The 24252-nt window shown below is 47.8% G+C and overlaps 1 long non-coding RNA gene across 1 annotated transcript; it reads left to right on the top strand.

The window, feature by feature from the left end:
• Window positions 1-2706: 2706 nt before the first annotated feature.
• On the top strand, window positions 2707-22237 carry LOC118498289. Its single transcript, XR_004900809.1, has 3 exons — window positions 2707-2719; window positions 11388-11395; window positions 21952-22237. It is a non-coding gene; the product is annotated as an uncharacterized LOC118498289 (long non-coding RNA).
• The last annotated feature ends 2015 nt before the right edge of the window (window positions 22238-24252 follow it).

Here is a 24252-nt window from a genome sequence, read left to right as displayed (position 1 = left end):
GAATGTGAGACAAGGAAGGACAGCGGGGACTGAGACGGGCCACCGAGGAGCTGAGGTCTGCGACTGCCCTCGCTGGCCTGGAGAAAGGAGGTTCTGGAAGTGGCACAGGCAGGGGGCGCCCCGGGCGGAGCCCTCTGTCTCCCTGAGGGAAGCCTTGGAGCTCGAATTTCAGGGCTGCTGAGGCAACTCCAGTCCACAGTGCAGAGCATGGGACAGGAGAGAGATAGAGGGAGCAGGAACCCGGAGACCACCAGAGGGTATTCCCAGAGCTCAGTGGTGGTCAGCACGAGGATACAACAAAGCCACTCCTGGCTGGGAAAGGTCGACACTAAGAAGGTAGAAGGAACGCCCAGAGCACATGAAGGGCTGGAAGTACCATCCGTCCACACAGAGCACACAGATGCGATACAATGTTAACAGGGGAATCTGGGTACGGGGCGTGTGCATTGGTTTTTGTATGTTTTTGTTTTTACTTTTTTATAAATCTGAAATTACTTCCAAATAAAGAGTAGTGTAGTAATCTCGACTTTCCCAACTAAAGGTTGAAATGAACGTAACAAAAAATTTAACGAGTCAAAAATAAAACAAAACAAAACAAAACAAGCCCAGAATAAGCCTAGCTGGCGTGAATCGATCTAACGGGAAATGTCTCTTCCTGCTGCACGCGGTCAAGCCGGGGTGGTTTTCACTGTTGTCTTAGTTGGTGTGGGCTGAGCGGGACCCCGCAGAATGGCTCAGGCTGGGAGGACCAGGGGCAGCTGCCAGAGCAGCCTCCGGGCTCCCCAAGTGGTTTTCTCTGTGCAGAGGCCTGGCGTGTTCGGGGCGGGGCCAGCTGTGCCCCGAGGGCTGCAGGCTGCCTCCGCATGGGCGTGGCTTAGCCTCGGACAGATTTCCAGAATGAGCCGAGCGAGCTGCTTCCGACACTGAGCGCCCCACTCTCCACACCTTTTCCTTTTTGCATTGAGCCCCTGGGAGAGGGGAGCTTCAGGAAGCAAAACAAAAGCTAAGAGGTTCTTCTGAGCCTCTGGGGCCGTGGGTGCTGTTTACACGCACCCCTGAGATGCTTTCAGCACACGCACTTGAGGGGTCCTCACCCACGGCCTCTAGGACCCCCTCGTGCGGGATGGAAGGGCCCTTCCTTGCTGCACCAGAGAACGCTTCCTTGTGTAATGAATGGCCCTAAGTGACGATAATCCTTAAGAGCTCAGGTTGTCAGCCATTCCGAGTTCGAACCGACTCCACTACTAACTGCAGGAAAGTTACTGAACTGTGCCTCAGTTTCCCGGCCAGGAACAGGGTCCTCCCGAGGTGCGAATGAGGTCACGCTATACAGCGCTGGTCCCAAGAAGACCGGAAGTGTTGACTACGTTTAGTTATTGTTGCAAATCTCTTCACCAAGCCCTTGGAGTGGCGAGAGTTTAGGCTCTGCGGGTGCTGGGTTCTGTAAGGCACCTGCTTCTTACTCTTCTGTCTGATCCCTTCTGTTTCCTCGTCAGTCCTTCCACCGACTGGGCCACATTCCTGGTCCCCTGGCCCTGAGCCTTGACCACGCACACCTCCACGCACACCCACACTCATGCAGGTGAAACTGGATTCTGCCGAAACGTCCTGATGGACAAAGCGGGCTCTTTTCCAGATTAATCAGAAACGGGCTGTGTCTGGCCAGAGAGCACAGGGCTTCAGGCAGAGAGAACGGTGGATTTAGGAGGCGCTTCTGGCCCCAAACATCCATCTGACACCCCAAAGTCCCCATGTGTTCATTGTTTTCTTAAGAAGATGGGAGTTTAATTGATTTCAGGCAGGAACATATTAGGAACATTTGCTTGGGTTCCGATCATAGCGCTGTCTGTCTTCTGCAGATTCCTTAACCTCCCTGCACCCCAGTGCCACCAGCCACAAAGGTAGACCTACATAGAGTCATACGTGTGAAGTGCTTAGAATAAGCACGCCATTAGCGCCATGCATCTGTCCTTAGGAAACACTAAAAGATGCCCACACGCAACTATTTGAGCAACGTTTACTATAGGTAGCATTGTTTATAATAGAAACAGGAGTCATTCAGAGTATCTCCCAAACAGGAAACTGGTTCAGTAGTTCAAGGTATATTCCAGGAAAAAGTACAGGTACCGTAGTCAGCAGTCTGGGGAGTGGGCTAATGGGTGAGGGCTGGTGAGATAAAGACCACCACGTTTTGTAATAAGCCTGCTCATACTGATATTTTAATTACCTGTATGCAGACAAATGTTATATTGGCTTTTAAAAAATTAAAAATGGTGCTGCAATAAAAATTCAAGGTATATTAATTCAACATACTACTATGAATCATGAATATTTATGTTATAGGAAAATATTTAATGGCATAGGAATACAGTCACATATGAATGAACAGCAACAAAATGGAAATTGCATATCAGTATGGTTGGTATTATCTTGTTTTTGCAGGAAAAGAAATTCACACATGGGCATAAAAAGGCCCTAATATAAGCCCAAAGGATATGCATATTAGTGTGGTTATCTTTCTCTGGTAACATTATGGAGATTTTTCGTCTTTTTCCTGCCTATCTTCTATTTTTTTTACAATGAATTTACATTGCTTTTGTGCTGAGAAAAGTGGTAAAAGTTAATTAAATTCTAATAAAAAGCATATATAACCATAGGAAAAATTGGAAAGATATACAGCAAAAATGAACTGGCCCTTGGCCCTGCGTGTCAAACTGTGGTTCTTCCCCCCCTCCCCCTTTGCACTTGAATGTATTCTGATTTTCCTGTAACCATCTCATATTACTTTTGTAATAATAAAAGCCATAAAATTCCATTAAATTTTCATAAAATGCACATGCTGGCCTAGGAAAATTTGGAGAGCTATGTAACAAAAAGCGCTGACAGTTGGTTATATTTGGGGTAACACTAAAAGAGCTAGGGGTTTTTTTTTGCTTTTTAAAGACTTTCCGAACTTTTAGAATGAATGCAGGACCTGTGTTGGATGAACGTGAAGCAAACGTTGTCAGAAAGAGCGCGTGCCCGTCAAGTTCCAGGAGCAGTCTCTCGGGTAGCTGAGGCCCTACGAGAGTCACCTGCGAAGTTCTGAGCAGCTGGCAGGACAGACTTTGAGGTCAGAGCGGCGCCTCGTCTCGTGGAAGGTGCCACCGAGGGAAAGAGAACCATGAATCTATGTCCCTATACTTGTCAGAACCCAGGTCAAGTGCAATCCACACCCCAGTCACCACAGCCGGACTTACAAGGCTCAATTCCATCCATGGAAGTCTACCTACACCTGGTTTTTAAATGCACAAAATAACATTGAAATGACAGATTATCTGACCAAAAAAATATGTGTCGAGGGAATAATTGCTCTGGGCACCGGCAGCCATACCCTCCACTGAAGTCCACGTGTAAAGCAGACATTGGGAAGGGGTGGCATCGCCCCCAGCAAAGGGAGTTTGCAAGGGGTGTCCTATGTGCTGCAGGCACATCTTCACGGGTGGGGATTAGCCAAGGGACAGCCCTTTTCATCTGATAAAACTAGGAATGTTAGAAGACTCTGAGAGAGTTTTCATTGTAATACTATTCCATGGAATCATGGCAGTTCGTCATGAATTCTTCCCAATGGGGCCTGAGTCCATGACTATTTTTTAAGCCACTTCCATTTTTACAACAGTTACCAACAGGGAAAGCATTTTCATGGGAACTTCTGTAATGTAGGCAAGCAGTCACCAGCCCCCAATGTTAGGTCACACAGAATGTAAGTGTGAGAGCCAGACGTTGAACTTGACCGTCAAGCTCCAGGGCCAACACTCTTCACGCTCCAAACCTCCGCTCCTGTTCTAGTTCATTGGAGACATTGACAATAAACAGGGTATTGACTGAATTCCATATTCTTTTTTCTTTTCTCGAGGTGGTTAAGGGTGGCATCTGGCGTCTGAGTCCACAAATATGTGGACTTTTGATATCTTCTCATTTTGACATCTCTCTGCGTGGAAGCTGGGGGGAGGCCCTGGGCTCAGCCCCTGGTTGAACTGTGCTGTGTTCCTATTGAGTGACATCGCCATCGGTGAGGCTTCGGTGTGACTGGAAAGACTTTGGTTTTGTTCTGTGTCGTGGCAGCAGAAAGCCTGGGGAGAAGGGGGACGCTGGAAGCGGAAGCATGCAACTTTGGGGGGCGTAAGGACAGGCTACCCTGGGCAGGACCATTAAACGGTGCAGCTGGGAGGTAACGAGATTCGAGGGGGCTGGGTGAGCTAAGGAGGGTAATAAAGTCGCAGGAGCAGCTGGCTGTGTTACGCCACACTCAGAATAACATGAAAAGCCCACATACCACGCACACGAAGTTGGCAGTAATCTGAGAGAGAAGCACATCGGTCCAATTACTGTTCCTGGCACCCCAGCCCACTCACTACCTACCAGCTTTTAAGAGCTGAAATGCCTCCAGGGCCAGAAGGATGACAAGAGCCCCAGAATAAACAAGCCTCATTTTAGGGCCTGTGAGTCACCACGGGAGGCTCGTATGGCCACGGGCCACGTTTCCTCACGGACATGAATGAACCAGCTCCCGCTTCTGCCCCCGGGGAGCCTCTCCGCCCTCTGTCCTGCCCGCGGACCACTCAGGCAGTGGCAGTTGTCCCTGACCTCACGGAGCAGCTTCTGCAGTCCTACGGTCTGTAGACCCTCGGTGTGGCTGTGTGGGAGGGGAACCCCGGGCGCCTGTCCCTGCCAGCCTTTGGGGGTTAGGGAAGGACTGTTGCTAGGCATATCCCAGGGGCAGAAAGTGAAATTCCAAATGCCATGTGGTCCAGCTCTTCCTTTTTATGGATGAAGAGTTAACAGATCTAAACATAAGTTTGAGCTATTTTTTTAAAAAAAACACAGGAGATTCAAATGTGCTCCTTTGTCTTGCTTATATATTCATACATAGTGTATTCTTTTATAAACAGTGGCTTCTATTCCAAAGTAACGTGGAAGTAACTTCGGAGAACTCTCCATTAAATGGTGGGTGCTCCACCCGGCTCCTGGCCCTCCTGTCTGGAGGTGTTCTCTGCATCTGAACTCCCGTGGCAGCAGCTACTGGCATTTCGGCACATAAGTGGCTCTTCCAGTCTCTCCCTCCTCTGCTACCCACGGAGCCAGTGGCCCCTGTGAGCTGCGGCAGAAGCGCCTTGCACTGTTGAACAATTGCCACCTCTGGGTGTGGGGAGTGCAGGGGGTGCCGGGTCTTTGAGGACAGGGCAGAGCACATCAGAGCCTGTACTGTGCAGATGGAAGGAAGCTGTGGAGGTCAGCTGGACGAAATGCATGCAGTCCACTTGTTCGGCATATGATGCGAGACATCGTTACCGGACAGACTCCAGACGGACTGCTAGGGCGTGAGTGTCGACACCGATAAAACCACCTGTGCCGGGAGGGCGGAGCGGCCTCGCACTGGGAGGCTGACACCTCTCAGTAGGAGTGTGTGCGCAGGGAGGGAGGCCCGCTCCCCAGGTCTGGTGGGAGAGAGACTTTGTAGAGGAGCTCGGTGGACGGGGGTTGACGGCCAGGAAGCTGGAGTGACACCAAGAAAGGCACAGAAGTGAGGGGACTAGCAGCCACCAATCACACAAACAAAGGCCAGAACCCTCAGAGGCCACAGAGTCTTGCATTTGATTTTTTTTTCCTTCGGGAGGAAACCGAGGTCCAAGGACATAAAGGACCTGGCCCAATTGTTCACAGAATTAGTGACAAAAATGGGACAAGGACTCAGGGGTCCATAGAGGTTGTGCCATCTCCCCCCAAAGTTTACCAAGTATTCAGCCAGAGGAAACTCAGTGCCCTGAGATGTAAAAGTGTGCACAGCTCTTCTCCATCGAATGCCCCAGTGTTGACTCCTTCTGAGTGACGGCATCGCCACCGCCAGCCAGTCCCTCCAGACAAAGCCCCTGGAGCTTCCTTCCAGGAGTGCGGGTGGGCCCGCAGGGCTCACGGTGGCGGGCGAGATGCGGCGGGGGAAAGAATACCTTCAACTTACTCATCCTAGCCGCTGCCCAGGAGCCTCGGAGGACTGGCTCCTGTCCTGGAACATTCGGTAACTGGTTCTGTGAGCCTGCCTCCCCTGGTGGCACGTCGAATTATTGGCCAATAAACCAGGCCACCATTCTCGAAGCATCTCAGTGTTTCGTGTGAGCAGCACCTAAGGCTCCAAAAGCAGATGGAAGAAGGTTTCGCTGGTTTCCCTTTGGGGCTCGTGACAACACAAGAGAAAATCTGAGGAGAAGCCTCTCCCTGGGTTCAAGGTCAGCCGCAGGAGGATCTCAGGCTAAGAGAGTCTGTGCGGGGAGCTTGCCACACAGAGGAAATGAGGAGGGTTGTAGAGGACAATATTCAAAGCACGGGTAAGTGTCGCCTTTTCAGAGCAGAGCAAAAGAAGTCAGACACACGCGTTCATTCTGTTCCATTCCTTTTACACGTGGTTTTAAACACGGGAAGAACTAATCTGTGTTCTTCCTGGACATCTGAGTGCCAGCTACACAGGTGTGTTCCCTTCTTCAACTTGGTCAAACTGTCACTTATGATTCCCTCCCTTTCTGTCCAGATGGGACACTTCTGTGGACCAAGAAAAGTGGGGCTGGATTCTATAGGAAGTAACCCCACAGGATGATCCGATCTCAAATTCCTAACTGGGCAGGTCGTGGTGGGCAGTCACCCCCCACGTCTAAAACTTCTATAGTTAAAGGCGTATCTTTGCCTTAAGCAAACCCTGACCATGGTCCCTGTGCATCTGGGACAACACACCTTTGAAAGGCCCCTTGAGAGCCCTCCTTCAAAGGTGTGACCGCTCTCAAGAAAGTGCACAATCTTTTTTTAAATTTTTTTAAACAGTATTCTTTTTTTAAGATTTTATTTATTTATTTTTAGAGAGGGAAGGAAGGGAGGTAGAGAGAGAGAGAGAAACATCAACGTGCGGTTGCTGGGGGTTATGGCCTGCAACTCAGGCATGTGCCCTGGCTGGGAATCGAACCTGTGACACTTTGGTTTGCAGCCCGCGCTCAATCCACTGAGCTACACCAGCCAGGGTGGAAGTGCACAGTCTTAACACACAAATTATAGGGTACTGTAGCCCAGTCTCTGCCTGGCTTTCTCCCTCCCACCTTTATGTAACCCTCGTGGTCCCCTCCCTTAATTTTAAATGCATCAAAGCAGTTGCAAACTGTTATTGTCAGAAGCACTTTTTTCTTAGTCTTGTGAGATCTTGTGCAGGAGTATTCTCTGCTTGACTCAAATTTTTGTAAGAATTCTCTACAAAGACATCCTTGCGAGTTACCATGTTTTGCTGTGTACAATGCGTACTTTTTTGCCCAACGTTTTGACAGAAAAATAAGGATGCACATTATACATGGGTGGTACTAATTCTATGTCTATATAAATTGTTTCAATTTTTTTATTTATGCTTACATATTAAAAATGTAACTCTAGAAAGCAATAATGATATCTGCATGCAAAATAATACCTTGGAATACGATCATCGGTTTTGTTTCTAAATATAAATAAATATAAAATTGAATGAAAAAAAATGAAGGCGAACGATTTTGTTCCTGAAAGTTTGGGCCCAAATCATGGGTGCGCAAGGCACATGGCAAAATATGATACCTCGTTTCTACCGGAAACCAGCAGAAAGCCTGAGGGCAGGGTTCTCGGTGTGAGAGATGCTCAGACCTGCGGAGGTTCCAGGTACCACCTCTGCACAGTTTGAAGGCGCTTGGGCCTAGGTTTGGCACCTAAGGGTGTGTGCGTGGGGGAAGGGCAGGTGTGGGTGGAAGTGGAGAGGGGAGTGGAAGTAAGCAACCGTTAGAGGAAAAATGTGATGACCCTTCGTACAGATGGCGAGGAAGACTTTATTCAAGAGGCCCACTGTGCTGGGCTGTGCAGCAGGGCGGGGAGACTGGGCTCAACTCCAGACACAACGAGGGCACCTGGGGGTTGCCAGCCAAGGAGCAGGGTGGAGGGCAGGGGATCATAGAAAATTACTGTGGAAACATCAAGGCCAGGGGCATCCTTGCTAGACAGACTGGACAGGATTCTTGCTGAACACAGAGCAGGATGGTAAGATTTCCAGGGTAGGGATGAGGGACTTGATCAGACACCAAGGATGGGGACTTAGGCTAAACGGACTCAGCAGAACTTTTGATCCAGCGGAGGCAGGAGCGGGCAGGTGAGCAGAGATGTGAATGAAGTAGGGGACGAGGCACAGGAAGACAAGGCGGGGGAGACGTGTCCAGTGGTGATTCAACAGGTACAGGGAGCCGGAAATGGGGAGGGGACAGGGGGAGGGGACAGGTTAAGTGTTCTTCCACCTTGACAGCTTGTTTCATAGCATTTGATCGTTTAGATCTCAACAACCCTGGCTCCCAGGAACCAGGAATTATCTCACAGGTGTTCCAGTGACTTCGGGGTTTCACAACCCACGTGTCTTTCAGGGAACTAAGATTCCCGGATTCAAAATTCAGCCACAGTCCAACTAGGCACTTGGGCTTTATACTCAGGTGAAAGGTCTTTCTGAACTATTTTAGTTTCAATAGAAAAAAAATGTGCTATTTGGGCATTTAGAAAGTCTGTGTGTGTGTGTGTGTGTGTGTGTGAGAGAGAGAGAGAGAGAGACAGAGAGACAGAGAGAGAGAGAGACAGAGAGAGAGAGACAGCAAGAGAGAAAGAGACAGAGAGAGAGAGAGAGAGAAAAGGGAGGGAGGAAGAGAAAGAGGAATGATGTAACTCCAGACCACAGAGGTTCTGCGTGTTACACATGAAGTCATTTGTTTATAGTTGTTCAGAAGAGATGTTTACCCAAGGACCCGATAGCAATGTTGAGACACCAGTCGGACACCCAGGTTACGTGTTTGTTTAGACAAGAACCAGCGGCCCGGCCGAGAAGGCACGGGAGAGCGAAGTCTACCGGCTTCTACTTGTCCAGATCCACCAGCCGACCCCAGACACCCCGCCCCTTCCCATGGCCGGCATTCCTGGGGCGTCTGGAAGGAGGAATGCAGGCAGTCCCCGGGCAGCACCAAGTCGAGGATGCAAGAGGCCAAGGGAGCAGAGGCTGGGGCCTCGAAGACCCAAGAGACGGCCTGGATTTTTATTTGAGGTTCACAGTGCTCTGGTTTTGAACATCATATACTTTCTCATATTTACTTGGGTCTATTTCTAGTCTGTTCTCTGGCTGTCTAGTCTTCTGCCTGTGCCTATTGTCTACATTATGGTGGCTACTTTACAACACATGTCACTACTAAGTAGAATGACTGCCTCTGCTCTGGAGTATTGGTGTTCATGTTAAGAATATGCAAAAACTCAGCCCTGGCTGGTATAGCTCAGTGAATTGAGCATGGGCTGCAAACTAAAGCATTGCAGGTTCAATTCCCAGTCAGGGCACATGCCTGGGTTGCAGGCCACGGCCCCCAGCAACCGCACATTGATGTTTCTCTCTGTTTCTCTCTTTCTCCCTCTCTTCCCTCTCTAAAAATAAATAAATAAAATCTTTAAAAAAAAAGAATATGCAAAAACTCAAAACCCCAGGACAACAACCATCCGAGGCCTAGCAAGCTGCGCGTATTCAGATATATTCTGTTAAAGCTGGATATTGACCTTATGGATATAATAACATAATATAACACAACATGAGCAGGTGTGTTTTGCTAAATTGACGAGCCATCACAAGTACACCTGGGTAGATTCAAGGATGTCGCGTTAGTTGGACGTTAAATAACAAGTGCTCATTCAACAGGATCATTTCAGTGAATGATGAAAGAAAAGGGCATTCAATTTAGTGCCACATCTATTCCAGGTTTTAAAAAAAATACCCTAGGAAACTGCCATGATCAAAGGTCCACATCTCCAACCAACAGCCAACGCACACCAGCCAGGGCGATGCGGCAAGAAGGAACTAACCGAATCACAGATATTGCAAAGAGAAAGAGAATACTCTCTGCAGACGATCTTACTCTATGCCCAGGAAATACAACAAAATAAACACAGAAGATACAAAACTGCTTTTTTAAAAAAGATACTATTGTTTTGGGTTTTCTGATTAATTTCTTTATATAGGTTTGTCCGTCTCTTCCTTTGGTCTACTTTAGATTTAACTTTTTACCTGTTTCAGACTTCTTAAATGAATCACTTTGCTTGCTCCTTTATTATTTTACAGTGTGAGTGTTTGAGCTCTGAATTTCCTATGAGAAAAGCTCTAGATGTTATGTGTGTTTGCCACAGCTAGTCAATTCTAACACATACTTTTTCCCTCACTTCGTAACGTCTCTGAGCAATTCATGTTCCATGGCATTTTACCATCCTGGTGGCCAGCAAGCAACTGTGACGTGGTTCTCACTGCCCGAACTTGACCACACGTGTTTGTATTTGTACCACTGCGCTTGAGAGCTGAGCATTGTTGGTAAATGCCATGTGAAATGTCTTCCAAATTTCCCCTATAATTTGGCAGTGAAAGAAAGTCCTTCTGCCTGGCTGGCGTAGCTCAGTAGATTGAGCTCGGACTGTGAACCAAAGCATTGCAGGTTCGATTCCCAGTCAGGGCACATGCCTGGGTTGCAGGCCACGGCCCCCAGCAACCGCACATTGATGTTTCTCTCTCTCTCTCTCTCTTTCCCCCTCCCTTCCCTCTCTAAAAAATAAATAAATAAAATCTTTTAAAAAAAGAAAGTTATTCTGGATGCAGAAATACATGGAAACAGACCAACAGGACACACGTGCATATTAGTAATATACATTTTGATGTGAGACAAACTACAGTTCTGTATTTTTTTTTACAAAGCAGCTACTAAATATTTTACTAGCCCTAAGGAAAAAAAAATACATCTCCAAATAGATGAAACTGTGCTGTGGTACATTTTGTTCCTGAGAGGCATGAGGAAGGATTGCCCATCAGACACTAAGCAAATCCACTGAAGCGAGGAACAGTTGCCAAGTCCCTTGGAACAGACAGAAGAAATTGCACAGCGACGAGAGCTGCTGCTGCGTCTCACACGTGAACCGTGCAGGCCCGTTGCCAAGGCCTCACCTACCGACTCGACCGAGACTTCCTGCTGATTCTGAGCCGAAACCGCTTCAGTTCCAGTTACGCAGATTCCATTGAGAAGAAGAATGAAAACTGTGGCCAAGTAAGAGATGCTGAGGAAGAAGCAGCCTTCTCCGTCGTGACTCTGAAGTGTTCTGAGAAGGCTAAAGGCAGTACGGACAGTGAGCTCCTGAGCACAGGCGACAGAAGCAGCCACCACTGCTTCAGGATGTTCTGCATCACTCTGATCCGCCGAAGGTTGCTGTGATACCTGTAGGTATAAACTGTAGAACCTCACCTGAGAAGGGGGTGGTCCTCAAAGACACTGTTGGGCAATGTGCATGGAAAACTGGGTGAGCCCCGTGGGTTGAGTGGATGGAGCACTGGCTAAATGCCATCTGGGAAAGACAGGCAGGTGCGTCCTCAGGGGTCAGTGGGGGTTCCCCAGGAGGACGAAACAGGGGAAGTCGTTACAGACCAGAGGAAGTGCACAACAAAGATGAGGAAGGACCTGAGCTCACGTGGAGAAAGCTTCGGTTTGGGAAGGAGCTTCGACGCAGCCGGGGACAGGTCTTCTTGGCTGAGTCTTTGCACGTCACGTAGAGATCCTGGTGGTGGGTGCCTGCTTCAGTCACACTCTTTGAGGTTCTGTCTACTTCCAGTTTATTTCTCTCGTTCTCCCCTGTGCCTGCCACACAGCCTATTGGGCATCGATCAAATGTTCTGGAGTTGAAAATACGATCTTTGCAGCTTCATTGTTGTCCTGCAGCATGCTGAGCACCAGCAAGGCCTCGGTGCATCTGCTAAGTGGTGGCCTTATTGGCCAAAACTGTCCCTGAGCTTGGTTGGCATGACTCGCTGCCAGACACCATCGGTACTAGGTTTCTTTCTTCTTCCTATGACTTGCTTCCCCCACCACAGAGACGTGCTCCCTCGGGTCCCTCTGTAGTGCTGTGCCTTCCCCCACATTCCGTGTCACCTTGGCCGCTGCTTGTCCCTGTCCCTTGCCATTTCATCCAAATCTACACAGCCACAAATAATCACAGTAGTATGGCCAAATGTGGTATAACGTTTCCTCAAAGCAACGGCTCTTGGGGAAGCAGCTCAACTCAGTTTAGGGGGAGAAATGATCCTATGTTTCATCTGTGTGAAATGAAACGGTATTGTCATTTGGTGGGATCCTATTTTAGGTCTCCTCACTCACTATTGGCAAAAGCCAAGGCAGTCACACCTTCTCCCCATCACCATCAAATAAATGAAAAGGAATAAACACAACGCAGCTCAGTCTTTGGCTCGGGGATTCAGGGGAAGCTTTCACATTAATAGGAAGGAAAACATCTGAGACGTGCATGACCACTATCCAAGAGTGGATGATTTACTTTTTTGAGTTGGGAGTTTTCGGTCTATCCAAGATGAGATTAAAGGTCCGTGGCTAGATGTGAGAGAGACGGGATGGAGAGAGCCAGACAGACAGATGGACAGGTGGGCATACAGACAGGCAGTAGCCACTTCATAAAACATATTCCTCTCAGTGGATTGAGCGCAGGCTGCGAACCAAAGTGTCGCAGGTTCGATTCCCAGTCAGGGCACATGCCTGGGTTGCAGGCCACGGCCCCCAGCAACCGCACATTGATGTTTCTCTCTCTCTCTCTCTTTCTCCCTCCCTTCCCTCTCTAAAAATAAATAAATAAAATCTTTAAAAAACATATTCTTGCTTTCATTTCAAACAGAAATCTTACTTATTTAACAGCAAGTGTAGGCCAAAAAATAATTTTCCATCTTTCTGGATTTATATCACTATCGAGATTGCCGGCGGTGCCTTTGTTTTAAGAGAATGCTCTGTTTCACAGAGTGAGAATTGATTACCGGCTTGCACCAGGTAAGGAGAGACACTGAATATTGTAACCCCAATTTACCATGTCACTAATTTGGCAACAGGGGTTGTTCTTAATGGGGTGAAAGGAAGACACAATTTTTCTTCTGGGTCTTTAGAGCCAACTTTTTTTTTTTTTTTGCTTCCTAAAAGAGAAACAATGTCACAAATTTCATTACTATTATATAGATTGTGAGAGCTGGCAGGGACATTAAAAGGTATCTCGTCCAATCCCCTCATTTTCCAGATGAGAAAAAAAAATAAATAACTGCCTCATTGCAGACTTTACAACAAGCTGGCGACAACGCCGGTGGGGAACCCGAGTTCTGACATTATGTAACCGCTCCACTCAGGACAGCTTCCGGACCAAGAGGTGGCCATCAGAGGCACCTGAGTCGCCCTTGCCACCGCAGCCTGGGCTGCCGTCAAGTTCAAGAATGCTTAGGGTTTCTGCAGGTTCATTGACTTAGGAAGTACAAATAAAAAATACCGAAGCAAGTGTTGTTTGGAGGGATTCATAATTAAATCTGAGAAATGGAAATTCTTATCACTACACAATAGCCATTGACACCATCGTTCTGAGAGAGGGGCAAATGCCTGCAGGCATCAGCGGGCTCCCCAGAAAGGGGAACTGGAACATGAGCATCATTACTATAATACAGATTGTGAGAGCTGGCAGGGACATTAAAAGGTATCTCGTCCAATCCCCTCATTTTCCAGATGAGAAAAAAAATAAATAACTGCCTCGTTCCAGACTTTGCAATAAACTGGCGACAACACCCGCGGGGAGCCCAAGCTGCCCATGGCTGGGCAGTGAAATCTGTGGCATTGTTTCAAAGTCCCCTAGCTGGAGAAGGAGCAGCTCTGGAGTTGAGGCATCGCCTTCCTGGGCTGCGTTCTGCAGCCGGAAGCCTGTGTAATTCTGCAGAGCGTCCGGGATTCAGTGAGAGCACAGGCCCGATCAATAAATAATACGGGGAGCGGAGGGACTGAGGTTTCTCGGCAGCTTTAGCAAGAGCTAGTGAAAGCGATTTCAGTCCCCTTTGAATTGCAGTCTTTTTGCTCCGAGCTCTGCCAGAGGTCTTTATTTTATTTGTTCTTGCATTTTGGATGGCCTCTCCGTTGGCTGTGGTCTGGATTTGATGATCTCATTTCACTTGGTCCTTTGCTGCCTGAGTCCGTGGTGGGAGTGGGCTGGAAATGGACGCCGAACTCGCTGCCTGAAAGTGAGGGAGGAGGACTCTCTCAACGGCCTCCACCCTGGTCTGCCCCCCTGGCCGAGGGGCCTGCATTTCCATTTCCCTCCACTGGGTGTAAAGGCATGAATCTTGTAATCCTATGAAAAAGCAACAATCATTAACTTTGCTGGGCATTATTCTTGAACAAAACAATATTTTTTATAGCTCGGGAGTTGGTGATTTTCTAGTTATTTATGGATTTTTTTCTCTTTATAGGGGAATTATTGTATCACCAAGGAGTGGCAGATTAGCATAAGTAAGAACCTCAGAGGGAGACACCTAGATGTGAAACCCAACTTGGCTAATGACCAGCTGTGAGACCCTGGGCAAGACACTGGTGTTGGGAACTGCCCTGCCTGGTTTCAGGAGCTGTAACCCCCCCCCCCGCCCGCCCATGGCTAAGGCTGAGTGAGCGGAGCGACCTTTGGACCAAAAGCCACTGAGGAGACAAAGCTTATCTCCCTTGCAGGGTTGCTGCCTCTGCTCCTTTTACTTCACCCTGCCTGGCCCCTAATGCTTGACCGGTTAGCCAATGACAGGTAAGATTCCCCAAGGGGGGAACGATCTAAGACAGGCATGATCACGTGGAGGCCCCAGGGAAGGACTTGGGGGCTATAGCAAAAGGGGGTGATGGCAGGACCCTCGCCCCTGGCTTTGACATAGCCTGAGTCCTCATTCTGTCTGCGAGAAGTCTCCTAATCTCCTGGCTGCCTCACTTCCCCTGCCTGACTTAGGCCTGAAACAATGCCGTAAGCCTGAAACAATGCTGGTGGTGGGTGCAGCCCTGTGCTGGAAAGGGCGGGTTTCCTAGGGCAATCAGGCCTAAGAAAGAATACGTAAAATCCTGTGAAACCTGCTTTGTTTAGAATGCTCTCAATTAAATGATAAGGGTCCAAGCAGGAAGTGAGTTTGTTCCCCAAAGTTTTATGGCCCTTTAGCTATCTGACCCTGACTCAAAATAGGCCTTCAGAGTTCTTTGTATGTTATCTGTTGTTTGATCCTTACTGCCTGATAATGGTTAATGAGCTTTACGTATGCACCCTGCATTCCTATGCAAATTGAGTCCAATAAAAGTCTGTACAGGCAAGGATAGGGGTGCTGTCCTCCGGAGAGGGTGGCCGAGGTGCTCCAAGGCTCGCTCTCCCCTTGAGAGAGAAGTCACGCCGTCCCTTTTCCTCCACAGGACTCGGTAGTCCGTGTGAATTTATTTCACCTCATCCACAACGCCACAGACACTGCAGGCCGGTGTCTGCGTCACACCAGCATTCTCATTCTCGGAGCCTGGACTTCCCAGACATGGAATCCTATACTTGCTTCATAGAGATGATGGGACATTCCACAAGATGACATGAAAAACACACTTGACACGTGGTTGTCGCTCAATAAATGTGAACAATATTATTATCTTGCTCTGTAGGAGTTTCCTCTGTGTGGGGGAGTCAGGGAAGAGACACTATATCACAATCTTCAATGACTATTTCTCTATTTTCTTTGACTTTCAAGTTTTGGTGCTAGTGAGTTCAAGTAACTATTGAATTTAATGCTGAAACTCTACAACCTGCACGTTCTCCAACAACCCCAACAAATGGTGAAGACACCAAGCCCAGGTCAAGCGAACACAGGCTTTGTGGGCTACGTAAACCCAAGGCCTAGAAACTTCAGGTACTTTAATACGGGCGCAAACCTGTCCGACTACTTGCCCCAAAGGAGTAACCAGCAGGACTAACTTATCAACTAGCTGAATGAGAGTTCTCTCATTAGGATGCTAATGATACTGTAACTGGAAAAAGAAAATAATAAAATGGAAATAAATTCTTCCCGAATAGTGGGCCTAATTTTGGTTCACAGAGACAAGGATTCACCAGAGCTATATCATCCCTACCTGCCTTAATGCAACCTGTCAGGTACCTGCACACCTGCTAAAGGGTCGATGAGACTGTCCCAGCCTGTGTTTCCGGACGGGCTCTTGTTTCCCGGTAACCCAAGGGAGCTCAGCAGGGACTCTGCCACACTCAGACAGTGATCAGAGAGCAGTGGCTGTCCATTCCAATCTTCCGGGGGAGCTTTTTAAAAATAGTGCTTCCTGGGCCTATTACATCAAAATGTCTAAAGAGGAGGCCTGAGCACTGATATTTCTAAGAAGCTCCCTCGATCATTCGGATGTACGGTCCGGAATGGAAATCAGTCTTTCAAAGGGAGAGAAAAAAAAAAGACCTGTCATTTGGCACCTTTTAAAAGACATAATATTCCCAGTGACATGGAACCATTTTTAAAAGAGCCGGAAACATGAGCTCTGTCTTGAGAAGGGGAAGAAGCACTTTAAAAATTAACCTAAAGAAATAAGGGTCTGCCCTGGCTGGCATAGCTCAGTGGATTGAGTGTGGGCTGCAAACCAAAGTGTTGCAGGTTCGATTCCCAGCCAGGGTACATGCCTGGGTTGCAGGCCACGGCCCCCAGCAACCGCACATTGATGTTTCTCTCTGTCTCTTTCTCCCTCCCTTCCCTCTCTAAAAATAAATAAATAAAATCTTTAAAAAAAAAGAAAAAAAGAAGTAAGGGTCTAAATCCGGGATTTCCTCTCCTAGTGTGACGGCACAGCCAGGCCGATGACCATGAAGAGCTCACACACCAGCCGACAAACACAGCCTCTGAGTGGCCGGCCAAGGGGGACGCATCCCTTGACCTGCCAGTGTTTCCCGCCCTGCGTCTTCACCTCCTGGAAGAGCGAGAGCCTGCTTCTCACTGCGAATTCCTTACATGGTTCCGCCTTCCAACCATCTTATTCCTTCTGGACTCTCCTATTTGCCCTGGTAAACAACCCATGTCCCTTCTTCCCTCAAAACTTGGTCTAAGCGCCTCCTCCAGGGAGCCCTCCCTGATGAACAAAATGCACACTTACACGTTGCCTGGAGCCTCACTGCTCCGTGTGTGCTCTGTGGAACAGCAACATCTATCAGCGTTATCCACCCAGGAGCCTGTGAAAGATGCAGATTCTCAGAGTTGGCATTGTGACAAGACTCCTCAGTGACCCAGGATCGCAGGACGTATCTTGGGTGAGGGCTGCCTTTTGTGAGACGTCCACTGCAGAGGTGACTTGTAAGTGCTCTTGGGTTCAAGTGGCAGTGAGCTGACATGTGGCTCCTGATTCTTGAGCTCTACTCCCTCCCCGCACCCAGGTGCTGGGGATGCTGAGAAGAAAAAGAAATACATTGCCTTCCCACATGCCCCCGTAAAGAAAGCAAGTCTTCTCCATATACGAGTCAAGGGAAAGGATGGGCAGTAACTTTTTAAAAACTGAGATCCCATTCACGCATCATAAGATTCGCCCTTTTCACATGCCCCAGTCCATGGTGTTCCGTGTGGTCTGTAAATCGTGCAACCAAAGCCGCTATTTAATTTCAAAACACTTTCACATTTTGAAAACGTGACACAAAACGAAAGCTCTTGCTAATGAGACCCAGACCCCGGCATCCAGGGTCTGATGTGTCTTTTGTCTCCGTGAACTCACCTGCTCTGAATATTTCATAGGAATGGAATCATACACGGCGGCTTGCAGGTCTGGCCTTCTTCCCTTAGTGAAACATTCTCCAGGTTCAGCTGGGCCTGTGCTGGTCCTGAGAAGGCCTCTCTGCTTGACCAGAGTCTGTTTGGGCTCCCCTGGCCTTTCCCACTAGGTCAGCTTCCCGACTTCTGTGTTTGTCCCTGCCCGGGCCAGTGCTGAGTGGTCGCTCGGCTCAGGCTCCTCCCCCTAGCTCGTCAGTTTCACTTCTCGGACAAATCGCACTTCCCTATTTCTCGCGGTCCAGTGTCTGAACACGTGGTATTCATCCACGCTCTTCCAAACTCCTTCACCCCCACCTTACTCTCCTGGGTTTTTGGGGGGTTTTTAAGTCTTTATTGGGATGTTAATACCAGGCACCATTAAAATATTTACATAAATATACTTTGTCACCCAATAGCAGAGGTGTTCAGAGAACGTGAACAAAATGAGAACTAAAATGTCCACAGATGTAGGCAAAGTTGGCAATAGTAATACTGGTTAGGGATATTGGAGAGCTACCCCAGGAAAGAAAACAATGTAAAGTTTGATTAGGCTGTATGCAAATGATGCTAATTATAGTTATTCACATAAACTGTTCTGCATGATTTTGAGGCAACGTTGGAATCCCGGTTGGACGGACTTGTGTGGGTTGGTGGGACTCTCAGTAACCTGACCCAGTGCTGCTCAGCCTTTGGGCGTGTTGCCCGGGGCACTCGGATGAGAAGACCCAGAAGCAGGGAGCACGCTCATTAGGTGAAGATGAACTCACTCTCATAGCCGGAAGAGAAACCATAAGGATTAACCTCTTTAGTCTCTGGTCTCCTTCACTTTTATCACTTTAAGATCTCATATCATGGTTAAAAAAGCAAGAGAAAACTCAAAACATAGGTCCTACAGCAAGACTATCCACAGAAGTATCCTTTGCTTTGAAATGAGGGTCCTTCCCCTGAGTTTCTGCCTGTCAGGCCCGTTGGCTTCTCTTTAACCGTCCGACCAGTTCCGCAGTTCCCGAGGCGTGTTTCCAACCATCCACTGGCCTTCAAGTGATGTTTTAGAAGACAGAAAGTCTCAAATAAAAGGAAAAAAGACCCAGAGGAAAATTGTGTTTCAAGAATTCATGTACCATTGCAAAGTGTTGGAAGCAAGAAATGTGTGTTGAATTACTTGCTCTCGGATAAAGAGCCTATTGAATTGCCCACTACATGCCCCATCTTGAGAGATTATACATGTAAACTTGCATACTGGGTGTATGTACCTAGACGTTGAGGCAGCACACTAAGGAAGGTTACTATGACATAGTGAAAAAGGACACCATGCAGAGTCACAGCTGGTAACATCACTGGAAATGCAACTGATGTTAGTGTTAGCCATCCAGTCACTAAGGAAACCATGACTTAGTTCCGCAGGGAGTTAAAAAGCTATGATACATCATTCCCTCCTGACTTCCTTATTGGCTCCTCTCCGTTCTCCTCCACGAGGAATTGTGAACCTCGAACTTCATGCATGGTAAGTGTCTTTGGTGGGCAGGACCTGGCAAAATTACAAGCATGTGCAGCCACACATGGACAGATGCCAGATGACATGACAGCAACTTTAGAGAGGAGAGCTGAGGGGCGTGGCAAAGGGGTCAGCTGAGAGCAGAGAGCCCGGCCCGCTCAGAAGCAACCAGCCTGCAGCCAGGACGAAGTGATGCAGAGGAGGTGGTAAGCACGGGCCGGTGCAAGAGAGGGAGAAGGTTATGCAGTCTGAGGAGAGAGCTGCCTCGGAGGTCATTACAAACATGCTGTGCTTTAACTTGACAGATACTGCTTAGGGATGTCCATCATTGTGAAAAGAAAAAAAAAACAGAAACACTCCTAATATTTAAAATATACCATATTTCAGTAAACATAACATATATTCCCAAGGTGGCATATGGTGTAATTATGAAAAATGATCAGTAAAACTAATAACTTAAGCTATACCTTTGATATCCCATTAAGCAACAACAGTAATTACGTAATTGTATGTCTAGCATAAGGACAAGAAATGTTGAGAAAACGTGTGTTAGGAAGGAAACTAAGATACTTCTACTAGAAATAAAAGGTTATTTTCTTAATTTTTCTATTTTCAAAATCATGTTAGTGAGCATATGTTATATGCATAATGAAAACTGTGGGTGAGCACCAGCTTCTCAAGAGAATGGGTCACTCGTACATTCTTCCCTCAGAAGCACATACCTGTCTAGGTCCCGTTGTCTGCACGTGTGGAGTTGGGTACCTGCCCATAACGCCCTCTCTGGAGCGCTGTCGGAGAGCACCGGGATGAGTCACAGATGACAGGCTCTCTCTCGTTCCCTCTAAAGGCTGAGAACTCGCTTCTGGCCACTCGTAACACGTGTTTGATTACCCTTGACCCTTCTGTTCTCTCGTGATGCACAGTAACTTTGGACACATACATTCTCATGGAATCAAGTTCAATCATTAGTAATTACAAGTACAGTGTACTTAATTCCCCTTCGACCTCCATGCTCTAAAATGAGGACTGAAGTATTAAGAATGGTTACAAGCCAAGTCCAAGACACTTAAACAGAGACAACCAGTGGCACAGCCTGACAGGGGAGCGAACAAACGTTACTAGGACATGGGACAATGGTGAATATACTTCTCAGAGGTCTGACGTTCAAGTTCCTTGGGATTACAAACAGTTTTGAGCCACTTTCCAAGTGATAACCTTCAAAGGTGTGAGTAACGCAGACCACTGGGGCCGAGGTTAAGCAATACGAGAGAAACAATAGTAATGCAAGGGTTCCACGGTAGCTCCGAGAAGCCCCGAACAACAAGCCAGCCCCGAGGAAAGAAATGGGGATCAGGAAGTAGTGAGACACCCAGGAGGTTATCTCCACTCGTCTGGCTCCGTTCTCCCAGAACATCTACTTTCATTATTTTTGTCGCCGGAGTCACAGGCACCACCGTCTCCTAAACTGACAGAGGACGTGTCTTTCTACCTACCCAGAGAGAAACCCGTTTCTCATCTCTTGCCTCATTCTGAATTCCTGGCGATGTGACTCAACACAGCCCGTCTTGCTGAAGTCCCCATTCCCGATCCAGGGACCAGGGACCTGAGGCATCATTACAAGCGCCAGGCAGCTCCTGGGCTCCCTGCACTCTCATGGGGGGGGGTTGGGAAAAGAGGCAGCCCCCCAGAAAACGGTGTGTGTGTAGCGAGGTGCCGCGATGGCCGAACCAACCCAATAAGAGACCACAGGGCTCTCAAAGAGGAGCTCACTATTTGTACCTGACACAGAGCTCTCCCCAGGGTGATGTACAAGCTAAACCTTGTTAACGCAGCGTTGGATCAGGGAGTCCTTGTCTGCTTTGCCCTCACTGGCTGCCACGATCTGAACTGCAGCTGCCAGGGGGTCCTCGTGGATCAGTTATGTCTCGCGTTGACACCCCTCAAATGTTCTCACTGTGCAGAGCTTTACGCCGGTCATGGAAGTGTAGGATAGAAATAACTACAAACACTATAAAAGGAGAATAGTGGGTAGGACAAAAAACTCATCTGGAGAATCTATAGAGACCACCCAGTAACAGCCTTCAGGCCCCACTCAAGCCATCCCCAAAAGATAATGAGCACCAGACAAGTTAAGTAAAAGCTTGACACTTAGTATGCAAATGCAGGTTCCAGTAAACGTCCCAGGCGCCCACCCTCATTTAGATTGCCAACATGACGTCTTCCTATATGTAACTTCTAGAGCCACCTCTGTGTACAAGTGACTCTAGGATAATTGCATTCACCCAATAACACTATAAATATCACTTTGATATTATTTTCCAATCGTATCTTGCTAAGGACCATGGGAAGATGTTCAGCAAGTTCCAGGAAGAAATCCTTTCCTGCTCTCACGCAGATGTTGCAGCTTCTAGGTTTTCCCTAACCCTTTCCTGGTACCGTTTCCTCCGTGCCTCCATGCAGAAGATCTTCATGCCTGTGTCCAATCCTCATGCTCAGGCTGCAAACTCCAAGTTGCCTTTGAGCAAACACACACAGAGAACTCCACCAAAGGCGCACTCAGGAAGGCTGGGGCTGGTTTCAATGGACTTGGCGAACCACGGGTGGCCAGGTCTTTCTCAGAAAGCCGTAGCTCTCTGTGTCTCCTTTCATTGCAAGTGTACTATTATTTTCATTATTTCTACTTGGTTGCCTCGATCTTTTGAAACTCGAGTGTCCGTAGAGATATTTTATCATGCCCCCTCTAATGCAGGGGCGTCCGACCTGCAGGCCACAGGCTGCACGCAGCTCAGGACGGCTGTGAATGTGATGCAACACAAAATCGTAAATTTACTTAAAACATGATGAGATTTTTTTTTTTTGTCGTTACACGTTGCAAGGTATTTAATGTGTGGCCCAAGACAACTCTTCTTCTTCCGGTGTGGCCCAGAGATGCCAAAAGGTTGGGCAGCCCTGCTCTACTGGGAAGAGAAACTCTCAGATTGTTAAAATCTCCCCACCCCTACCCTTGTGCAGGAACATGAATATTTTGAATTGTCCTGTGTCTTTCTATGGCACATGCCCTTTGCACTAGAGCAACCTGGTGGTTTATCCTGTCATCATTTCACGCCCATTCATGGGTGGCCTGTACCCACATTTTCTGTGGCACTTTTTTTTCTCTCTTTAAGCCGGAAGAACCCATTGGCAATCAAGTCACAGGTGACTGCCGATTAATTACAGTACTCGGGACAGTTATTGGCCGGAAGGAGGGATAGCGGATCCTTTGTCCCTTCCCTTCCTCAATCCCTCATGTTTCAGTCTGTCTGCATCTAGCCAACAGATTCCATCCTCGCTCCACAAACACCGAAGAGTTCAACCTGAAGGGAGAATGAAACAGGGCAACGTTCCTTGGGAAAGCGAGACGGCTTTTGACATCTCTCTCCCGAATGGCCCAAGCAAGGTCTTCTGGCAAAGGGTGTTTTGTCTTCAAAAACATTGGCACCGCGGGATCCTCGTCTGGGGTCCCAACAGTTGTCTGGAGCAGTCTCCCTGGCATCCTGTTGGGAACTGCTGGGAGATGCTGGTGACTTACTGATGGCCCCACTCTGCAGCCTGCTCCCAGACCACCGCTGGGAGTTCAAGGTTGGAACAATGGGGCCCGCCCACTGTCACATGTGTAGAAAAAGCTGGGTGGACTTGCAAGGAATAGATACTTGTTTCTGTTATCCTATGTTATCAGGAGAGTTGCTAGCAAGATGAGTGTGGGCACTCACCAGTGATAAGATCATCGACAATAACCCTTGAACTTTCTTGGTAAGAGGAGTTTAGCGTTATCACTTAGGGCTGATGCAAGCTTAGGGTGGGGAGGGAGGTTTGATAGGAGACCGAGGACAGAAGTGCCAGTGACAATGGCCTTCTCCTTCTCTCTCAGACAAACAACAGTTAAGAAATGTGAGACAAACCCAAGATCTAATGTGATGTCATGAATGACCCAACCAGCTATCTCTCCGGGGACAGAGGCAATTTGGTATATTCCTTGGCGATGGCTTTAGCAACTGCACCTTTTGCCTGGAACTGTAGGAGTACATGTGGGGATGGTGTGGGCTCTACTTGCTCCAGGGTGTCCCCTGTACAGAATCCACAGGTAGCTCAATCTTCCAAACTTGTCCTTTCCTCTGTAATGTGAAGAATACCTTATGGGTGTTCTGTGAAAACCAAATAAAAGTGTACACATACAGCTATATATCTGATATATTAATATGTGATACAATATTAATATACAGTATTATTTGTATATAAACATCTAAGAGTCCCTGGAACCTCACAGTTGCTCAACAAATCTTACTTATCACCCTCCTCTCTTCTACGTAACTCTTTCTGCTTTGCTGCTTCTGCATTGCGGAGGTAGTCGGTTATAAAAGGCAGCTGATTGGGTTTAACGGTCTGGAATTTGGGGGCAACCTGACTCCCAAATGACTAGCACATATGAGGGGCTTCCTGAATGGATGGGGAGGGAAAGGAGGAAGAAGGAGGGAGGGAGAGAGGAGAAGGAAGGAAATCTGGTCCAGGTAGTGCTTTAGGAACCCCATGCTCTCGAAGGATTATCTCCTTCTCCCCAAGGGAAAGGACAAACGAACTTTGCATTGTGAGATTAGGGTTGTTTTTTTCTTCTTATGGGCACTTTGCTGACTAGTGGTTCTTTAAGTGCATGGTCTTACCTAATCCATGCAACATGCCTGCAGTCACAGAGACCAAAATACCAATGCGTCTGATTCCAGAGTCTTCTCTTTTCACGGTATGGTCCTGCCTCCTAATTAAGAGGTTGTACTTTTCTAACAAGGAAACAAGTCTCTTCCAGAGCTAGCAGAGAAAAGATTCGCTTTTGTTGGTTTGTTTTGCTTTTGTGTCAGATCTACCATTTGCTAACCCTGTGACCCTGGGGTGCTCACAAACAGTTACTTGCTGAGCCTCAATTTCCTCTTGAGATAATGCCTGCCATTATCTCAACCCTGCTACCCTCCCAAGATTGATGGGAGGGTCTAACAGAATAGATTGTAAAGGAAAATAACCTTTGTAAATGGGAAAGCTTTAAACACAT

This window comes from Phyllostomus discolor, chromosome 15 (assembly GCF_004126475.2).
Source record: "Phyllostomus discolor isolate MPI-MPIP mPhyDis1 chromosome 15, mPhyDis1.pri.v3, whole genome shotgun sequence".
NCBI classification, from domain to species: Eukaryota; Metazoa; Chordata; class Mammalia; order Chiroptera; family Phyllostomidae; genus Phyllostomus; species Phyllostomus discolor.
This window is presented reverse-complemented; position numbering and strand designations above follow the sequence as displayed.